At 43.7% G+C, this 22,336-nt stretch overlaps 1 protein-coding gene across 8 annotated transcripts in view; it reads left to right on the forward strand.

Moving 5' to 3' along the window:
* LMO7 (LIM domain 7) overlaps positions 1–22,336 on the forward strand; it is a 189,044-nt gene that overhangs the window by 12,123 nt on the left and 154,585 nt on the right. The window lies entirely within an intron of this gene.

Consider the following 22,336-nt stretch of genomic DNA (forward strand, 5'->3'; position numbering starts at 1 on the left):
AATCTCAGAGCAGATTACCCATGGTCCCTAGACAGCCTTTTATCTAGTCAGTTGCAGGTCATTTTTGGGGCGTTATATATGGAGTGAAGAGTCTAGGGCTCTTCCTAGCATGTTAACTTTCTATGTGCAGGGTTTGGTTTGTTGTTGTTTTTTTAGTATAGGAAACGTCCAAGCATACAGACCAGTATTCTGTAGTAGTAAAACTGCACCATGTGATTTTGCTGATCTTTCTTAGTGTGCATTCTAGCAAGTTAGGGAAAGTTCATAAAGACGCCAGAAGTTAACTGTTTTGGGTTTCTTGCCGGTCAGGCAGTAGACATCTCTTGGGAATTTCACTTGTTTTAGAATGTCATTGTCTTCGACAAATTCAAAGTATTTGGCAAAACACTTCCTCTGAAAACCTGAGAAGACAATGAACGTGCTGCTAATCTCTTTCATCTGGTTGTTAAAAGTGACAAAACTTTGGGTGTGAACTCAGTGGTCCGTTTTCAGAGTAAATAGATTTGACTCCCTGATTATTTGTCTTCATCAGGAAAAGGAAGAGCCTGTACACGCTTAGTATAGAAAGCTACTGATTTCATTTGTGAACTTATTATTATTCTTTTGTTTTACTAAAATGGCACGACCATTAGATGGCAGATGAGATTCATCATTTAATGGAAAGAAAAATGTGCTTCGATGTTTACTCAGTTAACTGTTCAGATGAACAAATGACAGTTTTGAATTCAGTATGGGAAATGTGTTAGACATGAATTCAAGAGTGGAATACATTTTAGAAAGTGGCGCTTCCGTTCTAGTTGGGAATACTTTAGGTGCTGAGTAAGTAGGTGTTCTGTATTCCTCTTATCAGGAGAGACAAGGGAAGCTTTTATTAGAGGGCTGAAGGAGAGTTGTACAAATTGGACCTCTTCCTTGTGGAGGATGGGATTAAATTCTGAACTTTCTCAGTTATGTAGAAGGAAATTCATGTCTGAAAATGAAAGAACCTCTGCATGAACAACTCAGATTTTCTTTCTGGCTCTATGTGTAGTAGCTATGGGTGTATCTTAAATAAGCCTTTTGGTCTTTATATTCTTCCTGAACTCTACACACTCATGCTGCAGAAGGATTATGTGTGCCAGTCCCTTGGCAGGCCTTGGGTGTATGTGGCTGGAGAGCTGTGTGAGACCATGTCATAAAGTGCCTAGGCCTGCCCTTTTTTATTTTACTATAGGGCTCATGTCACATTGCTTTAGTCTGCTGCCTTTCGTTTGAGATTTTGGGCCAAGCTACAAGTGATGAATGATACTTGAGTGGCAAGTGAACAGACTCGCGTGTATTCCTCCCCGTTCACTTGAATTCCACTTGTGCTCCAAGTGGAATGCAAGTGAACGGGTGAGTCTGTTCACTTGCCATTCAAGTGTCATTCGTCACTTGTAGCTTGACTCTCTGTCATAACTCTGGTTGTTAAAGAGTCACTGGCATACCAGAAGAACTTTGTCCCTGGAAGCAATTGCAACCCTAAGAAGCAGTATTAATTGTCCTGGTTTAAAAGAGCCTGAGCAAAATAAGAGACCATCGTAGAAGAGTAAAAATGGATGCGCGAGAACTCAGTTCTCATTGTTGGTGCCGTGTTTCTAGCTTTACGGAACTAGGAATGCAACAAACAACTCCGACTGTCCCAGCCTGGTGAAAAATGCATGTTGTGCAAATAGCATTCCCCGCTTATTCATTAGGAAACTGCCCTTGTGACCTGCTTTTTAAAAATCAACTGGAGTCTGAATAGTCAAATGATCTGAAAAACCACAGGCGACGTTTGATGGATGCTTGGTCACTAGGAATGTAGGGCTTTCATGTGATATACAAGTTTGCATTCTTTTTCCAGAACTTGTGGCAGAGTAGGATTTATGAAAAATGTGACTCTTCTCCGCAGGTTTTGGCTTCTAATTCTTGGAAACATAGAGCACCCCCAGGCTGCTGATCTCTCTGTGAATGGTTACAACAAATGGCTGTGTAACTGAGCCACATAATGCACACGCATGGCATCTTATGTTCAGGGGTGTCTGCATTGCTGTGAGGGTATGAGAGGGATGGTGGAGTGATGGTCTTTGGTCTCTCAACTAGCAGTGGAGGTCATATTCACAATCACAGCTGCTCCTGATGTGTGCTAGTTTGGAAGAAACGTTTCGTTTCCACAAGTTTTTATTTGAGGCAAGATGGATTTTGCCAGCATTGCTAGGCAACTGTCCCAAAGCAATCTGGCATGCATGGATTTAAAAAAAGAAAGAAAATTTGAGCCTGGTAAATTATCATGTCTAAAGGGAGGGAGGCATATATGGTTTTTCGGAACAAGTCTTGTTTAGATTTTGAAAAGGAGTTTTATATTTGGTTCTTCATCCAAAGAGCCTCTGGGGCATCTTCAGATTTATTAATACCCAGCATCAGGTAATCGAATTAAGTCTGCAGCACAATTAAGCTACAAATGTCAGACTTTTGGGCTCTGCCAATGTACCCTGATACATTCCCCTCCTCCAGCCTGAAGAAAAATTCCGGGGAACTCAAAAGTTTGTGCTTGCTCTCTCTGGATATTTTTGTTGTTCCTAATTTAAAACATACTGCACTCTTGTTGTGTTTTGGATTCCTCCCCCTCTCCCCCCTCCAGGTTCAAGAAATTGAACCCATGGGCCCCTTGCAGAGACCAAGTTGTTCATACGGTGTCACAAACAGGTCTGGAAGGCTAGGAGTTGTGCTTTATCCAGGCGCACAAGCAAGGTTTTCCTGCTGGCCAAGTCCCATGACAGTTCACTGCAGCAGCAGAAACGTCTATAGAAAATTCTGGGGCATGGTGGGGTTGAACAACTGGCTCATGTGAACCACTGCTTAGCCCTGTTGCCCTGCATGAGTGAGAGGATTGTCAATTTGCAAGTGGGGCATGGAGTTCTTCCAGAATCGCAAGTGATTTCCAGGTGACAGATGTGAGTTGGCCTTAGGATTCCATCTTCCAGGTGGTGGCTGGAAATCTCCTGGAATTGCAACTGATCTCCAGGTGACCGAGATCAGTTCCCCAGGAGAAAATGGCTGCCTTGGAAAGTGGATTCTATGGCATTAGAGCCAGCTGAAGTTCCTCCCCTCCCCAAGCCCCACTCTCTCCAGCCTCTACCCCCCAAATCTCCAGGAATTTCCCAACCAGGAGCTAGCAAACTCTAGTTGGCTGGGGGAAAATCGCTGCTTTGGACGATGGATTCCATGGCATTATACGCTACTGAAGTCTCATCTGTCCCCAAACCCTGCCCTTTACCTGTTTTACTCCCAAGTTTCCAGAAATCCCCTAACCCAGAATTGGCAGTCCTACTGAAGACTCCTCCCCCCAGGGTTGCCAGGTCTCCCTGGCAACTGGTGGGATGGCAGGGTGTTGTGGTACTTACTGGGACGATCGTTGTGCATGCTCCTGGCCCTGCCTACGATGGTGTCACTTCTGGAAATGATGTCATTGCATGGGGTGTGGGAATGCACATAGCATTTTGGGCTGATTCTTGAAGGACTGGCCCTGGCACAAAGCAGGGAGAGAGGGGGGCGGGCTGGCAGCATGTGCCCAGGCTGCCTGCTGGTGGTGAGTGATTGTCAGGCAGTCCAACACTTCCAACATCGATAGTGGGTGGGCAGAAGGGCAAACTGTTGGGGAGTTTGCCAGCAATTGGTGGGCACCTGGCAACCTTACCCCCCCACACACACACTGCATAGTTGAGAAAAGTACTGCAAGATGAGTGAGTGCTGGACAATTTGTATTTCATAAACATTGATCCATGGCTATTGAATTACTCATTGAGGAACCTCTGACAAGCTTTCAGTCATAGAAACTGTTATACATGTCATTTTTGTGCATAAGGAATGGTCATCTTCTGAGAACGAGAATAGCAAAGTATAATTTGAGTAGGCTGTTAATATTTAAAGGTAATAAGTGTGGGGGAAACTGCACAAAAGTATGTCTTCGGGTGTAGTGGTCAGTAGATTCATGGTAAAGATAGAATTTATTCTTTGGGGCAGGAGGAATGAGAGACAGAGAGAGAGAGAGACGTTGGCTTCAAATGAAGTACCATGTAACGTAATGATGAAGTCTAGGGAAATGACTGTCTAACATGTGGCCGCCAGATGCCTCTATTTCTGGAACGCGTTTTAAAGCCAGTCTGTCTACTGTATATTTTCCTGGTTTGCTTTTCTGCCAGGCAGAAAGGATGTCCAGCGGGGGCAGTTTTCCTGAATTTGCATGAAGAGCCGCCTCCATCTCTAAGTCCTTCTCAAGAGCATGAGTCTAATCAATACAGTATGGCTTGATGGGGGAGATGAGTGAGGAGGGGGGGAATGGAATAATGAGCTTTCAGTCTCTTCTTGTGTAGCCTAAAGGAACAGCATTAACAATAATATTTACTGGCAAGTAGTAGTTACTTTCCAGCAGCCGCAGAGTTCGGCATGGGCTTTGTGGTGAGATCTCTCTGACCTTGGAATGAATATATGAATATGTATATATGAATACACACACATGTGTGTGATGAATAACATTTGAGACAAAGCAAAACCTGCATATTTCTCTATCAAGTAATTCATTCAGATTGTAAAACCTGGGTGGGCCGTTTTTTTTTTTCTTCTTGAGTGCTTTTTATAGCTCTGTTGCTATGGACTTGGCTCAGGTCTGGAACATCTGCATAAGGAATAGATTTAAGCCTCTATTAGGTGGTTATTGGCATTTCACTGTGGTGGAGAGGCGAAAGGGGAGCTTTTGGCTGGGAGGGGCATTTCTATCTTAATTTGAAATTTATCCAGTGTAAGGATATGTTGGCAGTGAAACATGTGAAATGGAGTGGCTTGGTAACTAAAGCCAGGAGAGTCCGTTAACGTGCCTGGGTTCATTTCCTTCAGGTGAGAACTCCTTCTCTGGCGCGCCGTAAGCTTTTCTTATGTCCAAATAATATTATACGCCATAGCCACGAATAGCATATTAATCCCAAGTGCCATCCTTGCCAGCCATATTGCCCCTCACCCCCAGTGTGGTGTGAATGTGAGTCTGGGAGGATTTTCAAGGAGAGAGTTAAACCTTTTGCGGGAATTTTGCAGTGTACCAAAGCTGGCTTTGCGTGTGGCTGCAGCGTAACGTTTGTTTTGCAGCTTAATGAACTACACATAGTAATTCATGGATAAGATCCAGATGCGTCTGTTAAAGGCAAAACTGCCTCCCTACAACAAACCTGATTTATAGTTTGTAATATGAACAAAGGTCAGTGCAGCTAAGTAACAGTTGCCTTATTCAGCAATTGGATTCTGAGCCACTTGCAGTAGGATTGTTGATGCCACAGAGTGGGTTTGGGGTATCTTAGGGTTGCCAGATCTGTGTTGGGACTCCTGGAGATTTGGGAATGGTGCCTAGGGAGGGGCAGGGATTGGGGAGGGGTCTCAGTGGGGTAGAATGCCATAGTGTCCACCTTCCCAAGCTGCCATTTTTTCCCCAGGGGCACTGTTCTATGTAGTTTGGAGATCAGTTGAAATTCTAGGAGCTCTGAAGGTTGGCAACTTAAAAAATTCTTCTGTACATGGAAAGCAGCTAGTTCCTCTGAATATGAAAGGGGATACCGGAATTAGCTGACTTGTTCCCAGTAATGTCTTTGCCTTCCTCCCTCTCCAGATGTGTAGGTTCTCCCAGATTTCTAACCTAGAATTCCGAGTTAAATGTACCTCTGTGGCTCTCCTTTCAAGGAACAGCCCCCACAGCTGCCTCGGTGTGTCTGTGCGTGTCTCTTCTTTTTTTAAAAAAAGGACAAAAATTGTGGAGCAAAATGCACCTTTCTAATTCCAGTATTGCTAAGATGTTGGTTTTCCATAAGCTTCTATATGGGGATGAGGTTTAAACCATTCCGTCCAGGAATATCTTTGTCTGCCCGTTTTTGTATCAAGTAACAGAATACAATTTATGTTCCAAAAAAGGTTTCTTGTAATTCTTAAAAACAGGCATTACAACTGTTACTTCATTCAGTAGAGCAGTCTAGGCCCCTCCCTTCTGCTTCCTGTTCTCCCAGACTAAATTTCCCAGCCGGATCTGTTGTTCATGTCCGCTGCAGTGTCTAAGATCACCACACCTATCCTGTAAAAGATACTTTGATTCTAATTAGCAGGAACTCCTGGTTTAGGTGTGGTGGTTAAGAGCAATGGAACTCTGATCTGGAGAACTGGGTTTGATTCCCCACTCCTTCACTTGAAGCCAGCTGGGTGACCTTGGGTCAGTCACAGCTATCTCAGAGCTAAGCTACGTGAGATGAGTTACACGAGGCTATGCGAGTGTCTAGAATCATGTCTGTTCCTACCTGCCCGTGTCCATTTTATCCTGGGTGGACACATGTCCTGTAGCCCTAGTCCGTGCACGTGTCAGGTAACTGGTGTTGTCGCAGCTGTGAGTCATAATCAGCAAGTCATAATCTGCAAGTTGTCATTGCAGAGTGTCAATTTTGGGCGGCTTCCGATTTCCTCTCCCCTCTTTTTGCCCTTAGATCTGGCTTACACCCACACTGTTTTGCTTTTAATATGGCATGTTTTAAATTGTCCCATTTTCTAGTTGATGCCACCGTCTTCCTACTCCTCCGTCCTGCACCCTCCTCCCCTGTAACTTACTCCTCCTCCTCTCCGTGCAGCATCTTCGGTTGGGATAAGGAGGAGGTGGGAAGAAAGATCTTGGCAACATGATTGAACATCTGTGCAAAAGTTCAGAAACATGCCTGATACAAGAACCTGAAAAGAATGGAGTGGGGGGAACTCGTTCTCCAGTTTGGCTCGGCAATAAAGAGCAAATTGGATGAAATCTGACCATTATTTCCAATGGGAAATGCGATTTGGGGCTTTCCAGGGATCTGGGGGGGCATTTTAGGACCGAATTTTATCAAATTTGCTGATGACCTACTTCTGTCTGTTCGCTAAAGACTCCGTAAGTTTCATGAAGATTGGATTTCGGGGGGCCACTTTATGGGCCCTGAAAGAAGGTGACCTCCGCCACCTTCAGTCTCCATTATTCCCTGTGGTGAAAACTAGGGACGCTATCTTGGTGTCTGGGATGGCATTTTGCAAGCAAAATCCACCAAAATTGCAGGAGACCTACTCGTCACTATCCTCTAAAGAACCCCCAAGTTTCATGGAGATTGAATCCCAGGAAAGGCATGATCGATGGGTCTCTCCAGTTCCTGTCATTTTCTCTTCACAGTAGTGAAAAACAGGGTGGCTGATGGCACCTTCTTTGAGGGGGCCTAAAATGGCCAGTCGTGAGACTTGGGGGGGGGGTCTTTAGAGGACAGTTATCAGTAGGTCCCTTGAAAATTTTGTAGATTTAGTTTGCAAAATGCTACCCCCATCCCCCTGGATAGCCCCCATAGTTTTCTCCATAGATAATAATGGAGATTGGAGGTGGCTGGGGACAAACAGACAGGAAAGTTGATTCTGAATGACAGCAAGAAACGTTGCTGTGGCTTCCGATGTGGGGATTTTCCACCACTTCCTTTGCATAGATGCTCCCCCTTCCTGGCAGGCAGGGCTGTAAGATCTCAGCAGAGGTATTGAACCCCTGTTATCCCTCCCTAAGAAACCCAGCGCTCTCCCCGCCCCGATATGTCCAGTTGAGTAAACAAGTCTCCCTCTCAGAAAAGTTGCAGAGGAAAGTTTGAGCATGCGCAAAGAGAAGGTGCATCATGGGATACCATCTCTAATCTGGGAGGAATGAGGAAGAAACACATGCCAATCCGAGCACGGGATCGAGTGCAGTGTGGCCACATTGTGCGAGTGAACAGGAAAGCAACGCGAAACGCGTGTAAGTGCATTCACATGTCATACATGTGTAATTCATCTTGTATAGTTCGGCTCCCCACCCCACTCACCTCACAGGATGATGGTTGTGAGGAAAATCTTTGTAAACCACTCTGAATGGGAATTAAGTTGTCCTGAAGGGTGGTATATGAATCGAATGTTATTATTTCAAAGGAGTTCACATTTTTGCCTTGCTTGCATTCATGTTTCAGCATTATTAGCTGTTTTGTGAATGGCTTGCCTATAATTTCTGTAGATCCACAAAGGCATACAGAAGGAAACTACTTTATTAAAATAAATCTGATTTGGGTGTGTGTTCTTGAACCAAACATAGGATTACATTACCAAGGCAGTAACCAAAATGTACCCTCATTGATACCTTGTCGGGTTTGAATTCCAAGATATATGTACCATAAAAAAACCCATTTGAGCTTAGATAACTTTTAGAGAGATGCGAAGCTTGACTGCTATTCTATTACCCTTTAAATACTTGACTGTGAGAAAAAAATGTAATGCCTGTTAGCTATCACCTTGAAATAGATAATTTTATCCATGCTAGCCCTTTGCATAGACATTTCTATAATGCTGAAGAAGATGAGTGTATGTTTATCAAGGATATTTGCTGATTTGATGAATTCATACCAGGAGTTTTTTTAACAGTTGCAGTTCAGGTGTTAGAATTGCTACAGTTTGGTAGTATTTGACTACTGTGTAGCATGAAATTTCCCTAAAGTAGTTAACATATATGTACACATAGCAATCACTTGGAACTGTTACTGCTTTGGATCACAGAAAAGAAAAATAACTCAATTTACAAGCATTAGTACTATTTTCCTAGAGGATAGCAGGAAAGTGGGTTAAGTGCAGGAACATGGCTTGTGTATGGGGACGTGGTTCCATAGTTTGATATGACATCAGCAAGCTTTGAAAGCACGTTTGCATGCTTCTTCACCTTCAACAACGCTTCTGTTCTTGACAAACCATAGTTTGCTTTCTCCAGACCGAGTTTCCCTTTAAACCATATCTGACAATCTGTTGGAGTTCAACATACCAGTTGAATTTACTGCAGTTTTCTGTGTTTCCTTTTGATCTTTTGAGTTATGGCCTGCAAGCTGTAATCGTCTCAGAACTCTTGCTACTCCCTTGCTTCTGTCTTTTTGAACTATGACCTAAAGCTTTCATGAGCTTTTTTAAGGGTACTGATATTTTATTCATAGTTCAAGAGTGAACAGATGTCAGATAATGTTTTCCATACTTGATTCTGTTGTCAGCACTTAAACAAGAGGAAGTTAGACTGTTTTTGAACACCGTTTTGTCAAATACTAATACACACAGCCCAGCAATTCTGACTTTTAAAGTTTTTAATAAGCATTTGAGTTCTTGGCTGAAGCAGTGTAGGGCCAGGAAAATGCAGACTTTTAAAACTAAATTTTACTAATTTTACTAAAAATGGCTTCCATACCTTTTATTCTGATATATATGCTTAGATTATATAAGCAATCTCCTGAAGAATGCTAATAAGAAGTAGATAACTTTTGTTTTTAAAAATTTAAAATGTTTTGCAGTCTCCCTGAAAAGAAAGTCACATTGTAATAGTGAAGCAGAAAATAATATAGAAAGTAGCTTACACTCACTATGGGAACTATGGTTCATTTTCTGGATAAAGTGAGGACTAAACTACAAGAGATGAACTACATGAGGACGTTCACATGAAGGGAGCTGCACTGGTAGCCAGGAAGCTGAGTTTTAAAAGAGATTGGAAGGCTTTGTTAATTTCTCCTCTCTATGGAGCCTGCAAAGATTGTTCCTCAGAGGGTTTGTTTATTTCCTCTCTGGCTCCTAGAAGAGGAGGTGAAACTGACAGAGCCTTCCCAGAGGCAAAGAGGAAATTAGCAAACCCTCTGAGCAGCTGGCTCTGTAGAGACGGGAAATTGACAAAGCCTTCCAATCTCTTTTACAACTCAGCTTCCAGGCTAACTTAGCGGCTCTCTTCACAAGTCCATCCTCATGTAATTCGTCTCTTGTAGCTTACCTCTCTGATTGTAGACTGGTTGGTGCAGGATGAATGGATGGTAGTCATAAACTCTTTCCTACATCTTAATAGTCAAAGCTCTGCATAATCTGGAACAAATTCTGACACATTCAGACTTTAAGAATGGCACACACAGACAAAACAATTCGCATGTATAACTTTTGTATAAACTTCCATCTGAGCTCAGGACAGATGTGTAAGCATTTGGGGAAATCCCAGTTTCTTTGCCAGCAGATGAAAAATACTAATATTGGTCAGACTGGGCTGGGGTTCCACAAAATCAGAGTAACTTCTGAAAAGGTCCTTTTCTGGATCATCACTGTTTTAACCTCCTAAATGGATAAGATCTGAAATGCAGTTTCTCCAACCGGGTTATCCTTGGTGAGCTGGGAGAAACTTGAGGAAAAAGTTCCTCCCTTGGGTACAGGAGGACTCAAGTCTGTTCAAACCTTATAGACCAGCGCCAACTCCTTGCATTGCAGGAGAGTGCGAATAAGTAGCACAATGCGCTCCGTGGTGGCCGCCTCCCCCTATAAAACGGGCCCCTGTTCTGTGACAAACACGACTTCCCAAACGTCCTTCAAGAACAGCTCTGCATGGAGTACATGTCATGAATAATCCAAGCATGTGGTTATTAAAGCTCCCACTCAAGCAAAAAATTGCAAAGTGGTCACAAGGAGGTTACCCCAGCTATGAGCTCTAAGCCATCTGGTACAGGAAACCCCAACATATAGTCACACTTACCTTCAGCTTTTAATACTTTTATCTCAATTCAACTATATCACTGATATTTGTCTGGTTGGCTTTTACCCTGCGAAGTCACATCACACCACAGTTGTGGTAAGGCAGCTGCATGGCAAGTTTCTCCATTCTGCACCCATAACATCTGACTCCTGTTGTGCTGCTAGCAACAACCAGTGTATAAAGAGGGGGAAAGGAAAATGCCATGATTGCTGTAGACACACACAAATTGTGCTGTGAGTGAGGGGGTGCCTGGCTTTTAGGGTACCTTTGCAGCAAAGATAGGGAAGGAGGTGCTGAAACAAATGCATCTTTAGGAGACTTGAAATTCAAAAGTATTTGCAATGAATGAAAATTAGTAAAGTGAGCTGAATGATACACGAGCATATGTTCAGCAATGAGAAGGTTGCCCATGTCCAGGAAAAAGTTTGTGCTTTCTCTGAGCTAAACGTAGTATTCAGCAAGGTGTCATTCAAATTAGCTTTGGTGGGTAAGAGTTTCCATGCTACTAAATGAGTTTCCATTTCTTCACCTAACAATAAAAAAGCAGCCGCTTGAATATATTTTTCTACTCCTTTTCTATGTTTGTTTCCTAATTCTGCTTTCCAATGAGTTAAATGTGTTCAAGCAGTTCTCTCTCTTACAGTGTGGTGCAACTACTAAAGTTTGCATTTCATGCCAACTGGTTCCAACTCACTTCTGAGTCAGCGCCGTTATTTTCATAGGTTGCTGCTTTAAAGTGCTGCTTCTGACCTATAAGCAATGCGTTCTAGTACAGCTTGGTGTCTACATTGGGTAAAGCCAGACTTTCTGTATTTTAATTATCTCTAACCCTTAGATCTGGCATATATTAAAAAAGATGTTCACACTGCGCCGTTCTGAAGCTTTAATCATGACACCAAAGCCATGTTAAAATGTTGGCAAACATTTGTCTGTTTCAGGGTTGTAGATCTGAGAAACAAGCAAGGATTGTTTTGTCATTCAAAGGACCATATGGGTGGAATGGCAGAGCCCCATCTTCCTCCCCGAGAATCGGGGCTTTGATTTTTCTCTTGTGAAAATGCAAGCATTTCCCCCCCCAGGGCTGACTTTTTAGAGGCGGAGCTTCAGAAACAATTTCCTCTGTCCTGTTTAATGTGGTGTTAAGTACTGTTCTGTGTTAAATAGAAACTTTGAACACACCAGAGCTAACTTATATTAAACCTTGCAAAAAACTGTACTGAGCTCAGAGAAGGTGCAAGAAACTTAAAGCATCCAAAGTATTAGTTCTAGCCTTAATAGACAAAAAATTAACAAATCATCACATTTGGATAGGATGCTCCCAAGGGAACTCAAAAATAAAATTGCTTAATCTTCTACCAAAAATAGAGAATTTGTCATTAATATCAACGTATGCACCAGAAGATCAGGCACTGATTTTTTAAAAAATAAAAGAATGGTGGGTTTTTCTGACTCAGGGCAACTATAGACCGGTTAACTTCTGTCCTGGGCATACTAGTAGACAGAATGGTTAAACATGTATAAGAATGAGTCTTGCTGGAGAAGAAACAGGTGTTTGTAAAGGGAAGTCCTGCCTTACCAATCTCTTAGAGTTATTTGAAAGCGTCTCCAAGCATGTAGACACAGGTAACCCAGTAGATTTGGACCAGTATGTTTTTATACTTGTCAAAGGTACCTTGTCAAACCAGACAAGGAGTTTCCTTTGACGGAACAAAGACTGGAAATAAACTGAGAGTTTTTGTGGTCTGGGAAGGTAACCTACAAATCTGTGTTGAGACGGATGCTATTCACATCCATATAAACATGGTGAATGGTGAGGCAGGTGTAACACCATATTGTTCAGGCTGGTAAAAACACAAGGGCATTGTGAGAAGCTCTAAAGGACCTCTCCCAGATGGATGAATGGGCCACACTGTAGTAAATGAAATTTTCTCTCTCCACATGAGACATCTTACACGGGAATGCTGAAGTGAAAGATCTGACACTTGTTCTGCCATTGTGGATAGACACGCACTGCTAGGGAGACAGAGGACACTTGAACATAAGACCACACAGAAAGTCAGTCACTTGAGCATCCCCATGTAAGATGACTTGTGTAGAGAGACTCTCAGTGTAAGTGCAAAGTAATGTACACTGGGATTGGAAATGCTAATTTCTCACCCATGCTGACAAGGGTCTAATTTGGCAGATGAGAAGAAGGTCTCAGCTGGCAGAAGAAAAAGTCCATGGGGTTGTGGCGGAAGTTCACTGAAAATGTTAATTCGGTGTGCTGTAGTGAATACAAGGCAAATTCCATGCTAAGGATCGTAAGGGAAGAGAACAAAACTGCAAGTTTAGTAATGCCTTACTCAGGTACCTGGTGCAGCTGTATTTTGAATACTGTGTACAGTTCTAATTGTCGCATCTCCCAAAAGATATTGAAGAGCTGGAAAAAGGGCAGGGAAGGGCAACTGAAATGATCACAGCCTGTCCCATAAAGCAAGGCTAAAGACTCTAAAGAGACTGGTTCTCCCTATCTATCTCCTCTTGTGCCTGTGGTGGTCTTCCGGCTACTACCTACCAGCTGTTTTGGGTGGCTTCTCTCAACCAGAGCCAGTAATTTTTCAGTCATGGCTCTCATCCTATGAAGTGTGTTTCAGGTGCATAGCTATGTTGGTCTGTAGTAGAAGAGCAAGATTTAGGCCCAGTAGGACCTTAAAGACCAACATCTTATCCTATGAAATGGACTCCGTATGGAGTTCAGGGGGATGCTGTCTCTGGAAATTTTTAGGAGGTACCCAAAGGCAATTTTACTTGTTAGGACCTAATGGAGTATAGGCAGCAGACATTTGGGAGGGGGCGTTATTAGGGATTATAATTAGGGATTTTATTATGCCATGTATGTTTTGTTTATGTAAGCTGCCCTAAGCCAAAAAGTAAAGGCAAATTATAAATATTTTAATTAGTAGATATGGGGCATTTTAAAAGTTTTTTACGAGAAAAAGGCAGCTGAGAGGATGACACGATGTTTTAAAAATCATGCACTGTGTAAAGAAATTAGATAGAAGGGTGAAATGAGGTATTCTAAAACTGATTAGTAGTAGATTGTCCAGAGTACAGGTTGCACATCAAAACAGTCGGATGTTGTGGCACCCTCCTTTCTTTTAACACTATCCATAGCTTTTCATAAACCCCACAGTCAAAAGCTTTGCTGTAATCTATAAAACACAGGCTGATTTTCTTCTGAAATTCCCTGGTATGTTCCATTATCTATTGTAAATTTGCAAAGTGATCTCTAGTGCCTCTTCCATTTCTGAATCCAGCTTGAACATTTGGCATTTCTCGTTCCATATATGGTAAGAGTCTTTGCTGTACAATTTTGAGCATCTCTGCTTGTATGGGAAGTTAATGCAATAATCTGATAGTTGCTGCCCTCTTTGGCATCCCCTTTATTTGGAATTGGAATGTAGACTGAGCATTTCCAGTCTGGGGTTTTTCCATATTTGTTGACAGATTCTTGTTAAGTGTTTGATGGACTCAATTTCTGTAGCTTAAAATAGTTTTATTGGCATTCCATCTACTCCAAGTGCTTTGTTTCTCCCAGTGGCTTTAAAAGAAACAGCTTTTCACTTTTTTTAGGATTTCTGGTTCTTCATCAAAAGATACTTCTTCAAAGGTATCTGTCATGCTTCCATCTCTTCTGTATAGTCCTTTAGTGTATTGTTTCCCTCTTTCCTTTATTTTGTCCTAATCCGATTAACCCTACATATCCTGAGCAACTTGCCCTATTCCTGCCAATCTAGCCATGGCCTAGCCAGTGTCTAAACAAGGCCTGTTTGGCTCCTGCCAGCAAAGGCATTACGGAGCAGACAAAAATCAGGTCCCCTCTCTGACAATTTGGTGAAAACCTCCAGAATTTCTGCTTGGCAACAAGCTAGTATTCTGTCTTAAATATGTGACCATAATTTGTGTTTGTGGTACTAAAATACCTCTTGCTTAGACTTAAAGCTATATCTGCTGAATCCTGCCTTCACCTGCTGCCCCATGGGCCTGCTCACCTGGCCAGCAGGGTGGGGAAGGCACGGCGCGGGGGGAAGTGTGCACGTGCTCCCACACTCCCCTGTTCTGCCAGCAGCAAAGGAGCCACAGGGCATGCTGAAGCTGAGTTCAGTAAAAATTGCCTATTTGGAGACAATTTTTATTGAATTGGGCTTCAATACACCCTGGGGCTCCTCTGTTACGCAGGAAAATGTTATTTTCTGGCAGGATAGGGGAGTGTGGGAGCACACACGCATCGAATAAGTATCCCTGGTGCTTCCCAGCCCCCTGCACTTCTGCTTTAGTCCCGGAGGCTCCTGGCAACCCTAGTTAAAGCATTTACGAAGTCTGAGATTAGAACTTTTCTGCCTCTGAATAATTAAAAGTTATTTAATTATTTAATTATGTGTTAAGAACTGTTAAATCAATGGATTTTATTTCTATTATTGTTAGGCTTCCCAGTTGCCCACCAGTGGTGGGCAATCTCCCAGGGGTTAGTCCCGTTGTCCGCTGATCGCTGGTGATTGGCAGGAGATGGGAAACCCCCCCAGCAATCGCTTGCCACTGACAGGTAACCTGGTAAAGGCTCACTGGGCACACTCCCAGTAGGATGTGATTATGTCACTTCCTGAAGTGATGTCATCATGCTGGCTGTGGTCATACTCCCACACTTAGCTTTTGGCCCCAAACAGGCCAGAATTAGCCCTGCTCAAAGTGCAGGAGCGCGCCCGTAACTGGTGTGATGACATCACTTCCCAGAAGTGACATCATCACACCTCTCCAGGAGCACACGTGCATGAGGAAACTACATCAGATAAGTCCCAGGTTCCCCCCCTCCCACCGGGAGGGTATAGGGACTGGGGACCATAATTATTGTATTAGTGAGATATCTGATACTTGGCATTTGGAAAATGAAGCTTTGCTACTGTAGGCATAAAGCTCTAACTGGCACCCGCTTCATCAGTTGTAAAAGATATCTTATATTGGTAAACAGGTGTGTGAGATAAGGATGTCCCCCTCCCACCTGGGGCAGGAGATCCCTTGCCCCCAGCCCCTGCCTCCACTCACCTGGCTGGTGGACGAGTCACCAGGGGGGGAGGCACATGCATGAAGCTCATGCTCGCCTACCCATCACACCAGAAAATTACACTGACTAAAATCGTAGACTTTACCTCCCAGTAGTTCCATGGATGTGGTGGGATAGTCGTGACTTGATTCCATATCCATCTCTCCTCCTCCTTGCTTTCCTGGAAGTTGAAGACGAATGACTGTAACCGCTGTCAGTAAGTACTTCCTACTTTGCCAGACGGCAGTAAGTCCAAGAGTAGCATTACAGGGGTTAGTTTTCTTTGTATTACTGAGCACTGGATGTTTATGTTGCATACTTGCTTCATTTAAAATATATAAAACAGAGTATTATTTACTTATTTAGAATACTTTTACCACACTTTTCTCCCACACTAGGAGTCAGAGGCTCATAAAATGATTATCCATCCATCCATCTAATCCTTCCTACCTTCCTTTCTTTCCATCCCAAGAGCCCACCCCATAGAAATAATCAGCTAATGATCCAGAAGGACCTCCCGAGCTGGTGATGGTGCTCTGACATGAGAAAAAGAGGACAATGTGCTTCGAGTCAAGGCCAAGAGCCCTTTGACTGATTCCAGAGGCTTGTGCCTCAGATTTCAAATTAACCTGCACAAAGGGAGGGATGTAGTAAGCAATAAACTGCAGAAAATAAATAGCAGATTCCTCATCAGACCCCCCCCCCCAAATCTCCAGTAACTGATTGGATCCATGTGGAATGCCGTAAACTTCTGCTAGTTCATTCACCAGAATTCCATCATACTTCCTCCTGGCACAGTTCTGTCTCCACTTTGCCTTACAGACTTCCTTGCTTTGTGTCCTGTACTTCCACAGGCAGTACCCTGATCCAAGATGCAAACCTGCCAGTCGATTTCCCATTCTGAACAGCATCTCCAGCAGGCACCTCTAATAAAAGGGAGGGTCAGCCAATTGGTTTTTAGAAGGAATGGTCAACCAGATGCTTTGGGGTGTTAAGTTTATGGTTCTGAGATTGAGACTTTCTGCCAAGAGGTTCTGGCTTTAATCTTGGATTGTTCTTTTGTGATTTTCTTCCCCCTGGGCAATACTCTGGGGAGGCCAATTATATTGTCTGCATCCTTGTGGACAATAAGTTGTCTGGAGGCTTCCTGGCTAGCACTGGTCAGAGCACAACTTGCACTGTCGTTGACTGGAGACCTGCGGTAAGATTTCCAAGTATCTTTTTCTAAAAAACAGCATGATGTTGATTCAGTTTGATATGCAATGAAGCTTACGATTTCTAAAGTACTTGTCATCTTTTGCAATTTCGCTGCTTTGGGCAGAATTGGCTTCATGTGGCAGCCGGGAAGCAAGTTTAAATGTGGCAGTGTGAACTATTAAAGAACTCTTGCTTGGTTAAATCTTTGTAAGAAAAAAACCCACAAGGAATATTAAGTTAGTCATACGGCTTGCATTAAGTTGGATAGTGTTTGGGCAGGCAGCTTTCCGTTTTCAGAAAATTGCACTCTGCTTATCACATCTTCGATAAATTGGCTGTTGGGCAGTATAACCATCAGGAGAAGCTTGTCCGTTTTCTCTTGATACTGACTTGGAATAACTGTAGATTGGAAAGCTTCTTGGAAGGAGGTATCACACTGGCATATTGATATAAATCCAGGGCTTTTTTTCTGGGAAAAGAGGTGGTGGAACTCAGTGGGTTGCCCTTGGAGAAAATGGTCACATGGCTGGTGGCCCCGCGCCCTGATCTCCAGACAGAGGGGAGTTTAGATTGCCCTCCGTGCCACTGAGCAGCGCATAGGGCAATCTAAACTCCCCTCTGTCTGGAGATCAGGGGGCGGGGCCACCAGCCATGTGACCATTTTCAAGAGGTTCCGGAACTCTGTTCCACCGCGTTCCTGCTGAAAAAAAGCCCTGTATAAATCTAATGTCTGCTCTGGGTGTTAATGCACAAAGTGAAGTTTATCAGTTGTGTGTGTGTGTGTTTGTAATTGAGATTTATAGATCTTGGAATTTGCTGGGTTTTCCCCAGTGTTTCCAGGCCCCTTCCCATGCCTTTCCCCTAAAATGGCCAGGTGAGAGTAGAGGATCCCCCACCCCTACTAGGGGACTGGTAACCCTAATTGTAGAAAAGCCCAGTCTTTCTTGTGAAATGTAACGTGCCTAGGGTTTTCAGGTCATAGCTGACAAGCTTAGAGGAGCATTGAAAGGGGTGAATATTGGCATGCTACCATGATTTCCAGTGAAAACATGTCAATAGTTTTACTATCCTTGTTTTAAATTAAAGATATAAAATGGCCTTAATCAAGTCAATTTTTTGGGCAGATTGCCAGGTCTCTACCTCCCCCCACCACACCCCAGTGACCCCTGCTCCATGCCCAAAAGATGGCAAAACTCAGAGCCAAGCTACAAGTGATGCCTGACACAGGTTGGACACTTGTCAGCTTCCCTTAAGTTTGGATGGGAAATGTAGGCATCCTGGTCTTGCAGCTGTAATGGAGAGCCAATCTTCTTTTTCTTTTGGAAAAAGAAGTGCTGGAGGAACTCATTAGCATAACTTATTAGCATATACCACACCCCTTGCCATCACCAGAAGTGTGTCATTAGCATAACTGATTTGCACATGCCACACCCCCTGACATCACCTATCCTAGCTTTTTTGGACCCGATCCTGGCCATTCAGGGCCAAAATTGGGCCCAAAATGGCAAAAAGGGGCTGAAAATGGCCTAAAATGGTCAGGATTGGGCCACTGCTGAGTGGGAGAGTGATCCACAACCCGTCAGAGACCCGATCTGGGCCGTTTCGGCCCCAATCCAGGCTGAAACCGGCCCCAAATGGCCAAGAGTCAGGTGGGCGGGGCACCTTATATGTGACCTCTTTGGGGAACTGCCGGAACTGCGTTCCGGCGCGTTCCCCCTCAAAATGAGCCCTGATCCTACCTGTGGAGTAACTATAAAATAATTCAGAAGTTCATATTGCAGCCCGATCATTCATGACAATCGATAGGCTTCAAACAATGATTTCCCCTTCTCTCGTCCCCACATCATGGAGTTTCCATCCTAGGCAGAGCTGAGCAATTATTAGCATCCTCGTGTTTTAAAGTGTAACAAGAGTCCCTGCCATCCTGCTCCTTTGTACGGCGGAGTCTACCTGATGGCCTATTTCCTGTAAATAATACAGAGCAGAGTGGGTATGGCCTGCAGTGGCCTTGACTGAGCAATGAATTGTGCAGAAAGCAGCCAGAATTAGATGGTTGCTGCATTAGGTCATTGTGAGAGGTGTAGCTTGGCTTCGTTCCTCCGTCTCCTCTCTTCATGTTTTTAGTGTGATTTCCAAAGGCTTTGATGTTCATAGCATTAAGCTTTTATGTGGTAGCCATGTCCAACAGCCCTTAGGGGACCAACAAGCCAAAGCTAAACATGTTTTAAATTCTACTGACGTTCATTGAGGCGGTTTAGCATGTACTTCATGGCTCTGATTGATGTAAGCATGTCTGCTAGGCTTTTGAGTATTGACTTTTACAGACCCTTGAGTATTGCTCTGTTTGCCCTGTGACCTGATCACTTTCTAGAGAGTTATTGCAGGGGGTAAAAACTTGCTCTGACTCATTTGCCATTTTCCAAAGACGTTATGAATGAAAATGAGGAGGATGCCACAATAATGTGCAGAAAGTGTCTGGGGTGCAAGCAAGGTAGTTACCTTTTCTAACTTGTAGAATGTGCAAGATGCCAATAATAGGGTAATTACCCTAAATCAGGTTCTTACTCTCCTTGTGAAGGCTGAAATAGAGTTGGTGCATGTGAAAAATGTGGCATTGTCAACATTATGAGTTGGATCCCATACAAAATTTCTGCTTACACTGGGGTAGGGCTCTTGCACAAGCAGAAGTGAAAGAAAAAGACAATGGTGGCTTCTTGCACTGTCAAACTTGTATTCTCAGTTGTGTTTCCTCTTGCACAAAATATTGTGCAACCAGTTTCTGGGCACTATAATATATAGGGAGGAAAACTGTAAATGTTGCAGAAGATCTGACACAAGTGGAGCTGTGCTAAGTCTATTTATGTTTCCGCTTGCACATTGCTGGATCCAAGTTCTTGTCCTGCTAGAAGCTGCGCGAAGCTGTATCCCGTGTAGGGTTGCCAGGCCCCCTTACCCTCCCATGGGGAGGGGGGACCTGGCACTCACCTTTAATAAATCATTGCATGCTTGCTTTGCCCATAATATGCTCCTGGCAGTGATGTCACTTCCTGGAGTGCCATCTTGGGGAGCTCCCGCACCTCATATTGGGGTGATTTATAAAGAATTGGCTCGTTTGGGGTCCAGATTTCCAAATTGACCCAGCATGATGCTGCAGCCTGCATAATGATGTCACTTCCTAGGGTTGCCAGCCTCTAGGTGGTAGCTTGATGTCTCCCGGAACTACAACTGGTCTCCAAGCCATAGAGATCGGTTCCCCTGAAGAAAATGGTGGGTTTGGAGGGTGGACCTTATGGCATTATACCCTAATAAGGCCCGTTCCCTCCCCAAACCCCATCCTCTCCAGGCTCCATCTCCAAAATCTCCAGGAATTTCCCAACCTGGAGCTGGCAGCCCTATCACTCCCAAAAGTAATGTCATTTTGCTCCGTCTGCGTGTCCTAGGAGGCGTGTTCACGTGCCTTCCACCCCCAAAGCACTCCACTTTTCATTGATGGAAACAAACCATGTCTGTATGCCTGGATGAGATGCCTGAATATTGCATGTGATTCTTTGAAAAAAGAAATGGGACTCTTGATCTAGACAACCTGTCAGAAATAACAGCATTCAATTTATAGGATTTAACACCTGCTCAGAGCGGTTTACAAAGTGTGTTATTATCCTCACAACAATCACCCTGTGAGGTGGGTGGGGCTGAGAGAGCTCTGAGAGAGCTGTGACTGACCCAAGGTCACCTAGCTGGCTTCAAGCAGAAGAGTAGGGAGGAATCAAACCCGGTTCTCCAGATTAGAGTACCACTGCTCTTAACCGGCTCTCCAGAATACATCACACACCCCTCCAGGGTTCCCCACACAAAGCATTGTGGAATCTTCAGGCAACTTACCTCAGCAAGGAATAGTTTGAATATGGACTATTGAAACCACTTAGCTATTTTGAATGAACCGTGGATAAACTAGCACTTTAATCAACCTCACTGTAATTATTTCATGGTGTTGGAACTGTGCATTTAAGGTTTATATATTTTTCAGTTTATATTGTGTTGGTTGTTATGTCTCCTAATGTGCTCTTCTGGCATAGAGGTGACTCATAAATATTAAAAATAAAGTGAGGAAGCTGAGCCTCATGAGCTAGTTAATGATAATAGCTACCCAGCCCAGCCAAAACTTGTGGATTTCTGCCTAGGAGATCTGTCAACTATAATAATAATAACTATGCTTATATACTGCTCTTGTGGACACATTTGTGCTCCACTCAGAGCAGTGTACAAAGTCAGTGTTGTTATTCCCGCAGTACAGCTGGGGCTGAGAGGAGTGGTTTTCCCAAGGCCACCTGCTGAACTGATAATAGTGGGATTTGAACCAGCAGAGTGCTGAGTTGCATCTCAGCCACTCAACCGCTATACTACAGCAACTACTATAAAGCTTGCTGGAATCATCACCCCACAGAATAGTTGTAGGAATAGACTGGGATAGCTCCATGTATTCTCTCTCTCTATTTTTAAAGGAAAAGTGTGACCCAAGTGTGATGAAAAGCATATTTATCTCTTGAACAATAGAAGATAGAGGTGGGTGTTTCTAGTGCTAATTCTAGTTTTGTTTACAGTGTGTATCATTTCCACATAAAATAGCTGTATGTCCAAGGCTGGGCAGTGCAGACTGATGTGAAAGTGGTCCTGCATTCTGCTAAGAACCTGTTCATGAGCCACACTGAAATAAAGGTTGTTACACACCCTCTGTTTTCCTAACTACAGATTCTCTTGCTTCTCTTCTGAAAGCCTGAATTAAACTCGAGTTGCCACGCTATTTTTATTTAAAACGATCTTTAGTACAGTATAATTAGGGTGAAAGAAGAGAGGGGGGACAATGAGTGATCCCTTGGGGGGGATCAGAGTGGGAAAGCAGAGAAAAAACCCTGTGGAAGAACTGAGCAATTGGGGGGGGCAGTAACTGAGGGTAGAGTTGAAGAAATCTAAGGTGTGAAGTGTGATGAACTGTATCAAAGGCAGCGGAGAGGCCAAGGAGAATGAAGGGCTGAGAAGAAGAGACCTTTGGGTTCACGACTGCAGAGTCCATTGGTGGTTTTAGAGAGGATGGTTTTGGAGGAAGGTGGTGGTCCCATTGGTAGGAGGTCAAGAGAGGAGCTGGAGGAGAGTGAAGCTAGCGGGAATAAGTCCAGAGGAGTTAGCTGTGCTAGTCTGTAGTAGCAAAATAGTAAAAAGTCCAGTTGCACCTTTAAGACTAACCAACTTTGTTGTAGCATAAGCTTTCGACAGCCACAGCTCTCTTCGTCAGATGCAAGCAGGAATAAGCACAACACTTAGTGATCTTGCTGCTCCTGCCTGCGCACAGTGTCTGCATGGCTCCTTCATTTTCTACTCATGCACATTAACAGCAGTGCATTTGGGGGGGGCAAATTTATTGGGGGCTGTGACCCAGCAGATGCATCCCCCCGTAAGGTTACCAGTCCAGGGGTTGA

This window comes from Eublepharis macularius, chromosome 3 (genome assembly GCF_028583425.1).
Source record: "Eublepharis macularius isolate TG4126 chromosome 3, MPM_Emac_v1.0, whole genome shotgun sequence".
In the NCBI taxonomy this organism is placed as follows: Eukaryota; Metazoa; Chordata; class Lepidosauria; order Squamata; family Eublepharidae; genus Eublepharis; species Eublepharis macularius.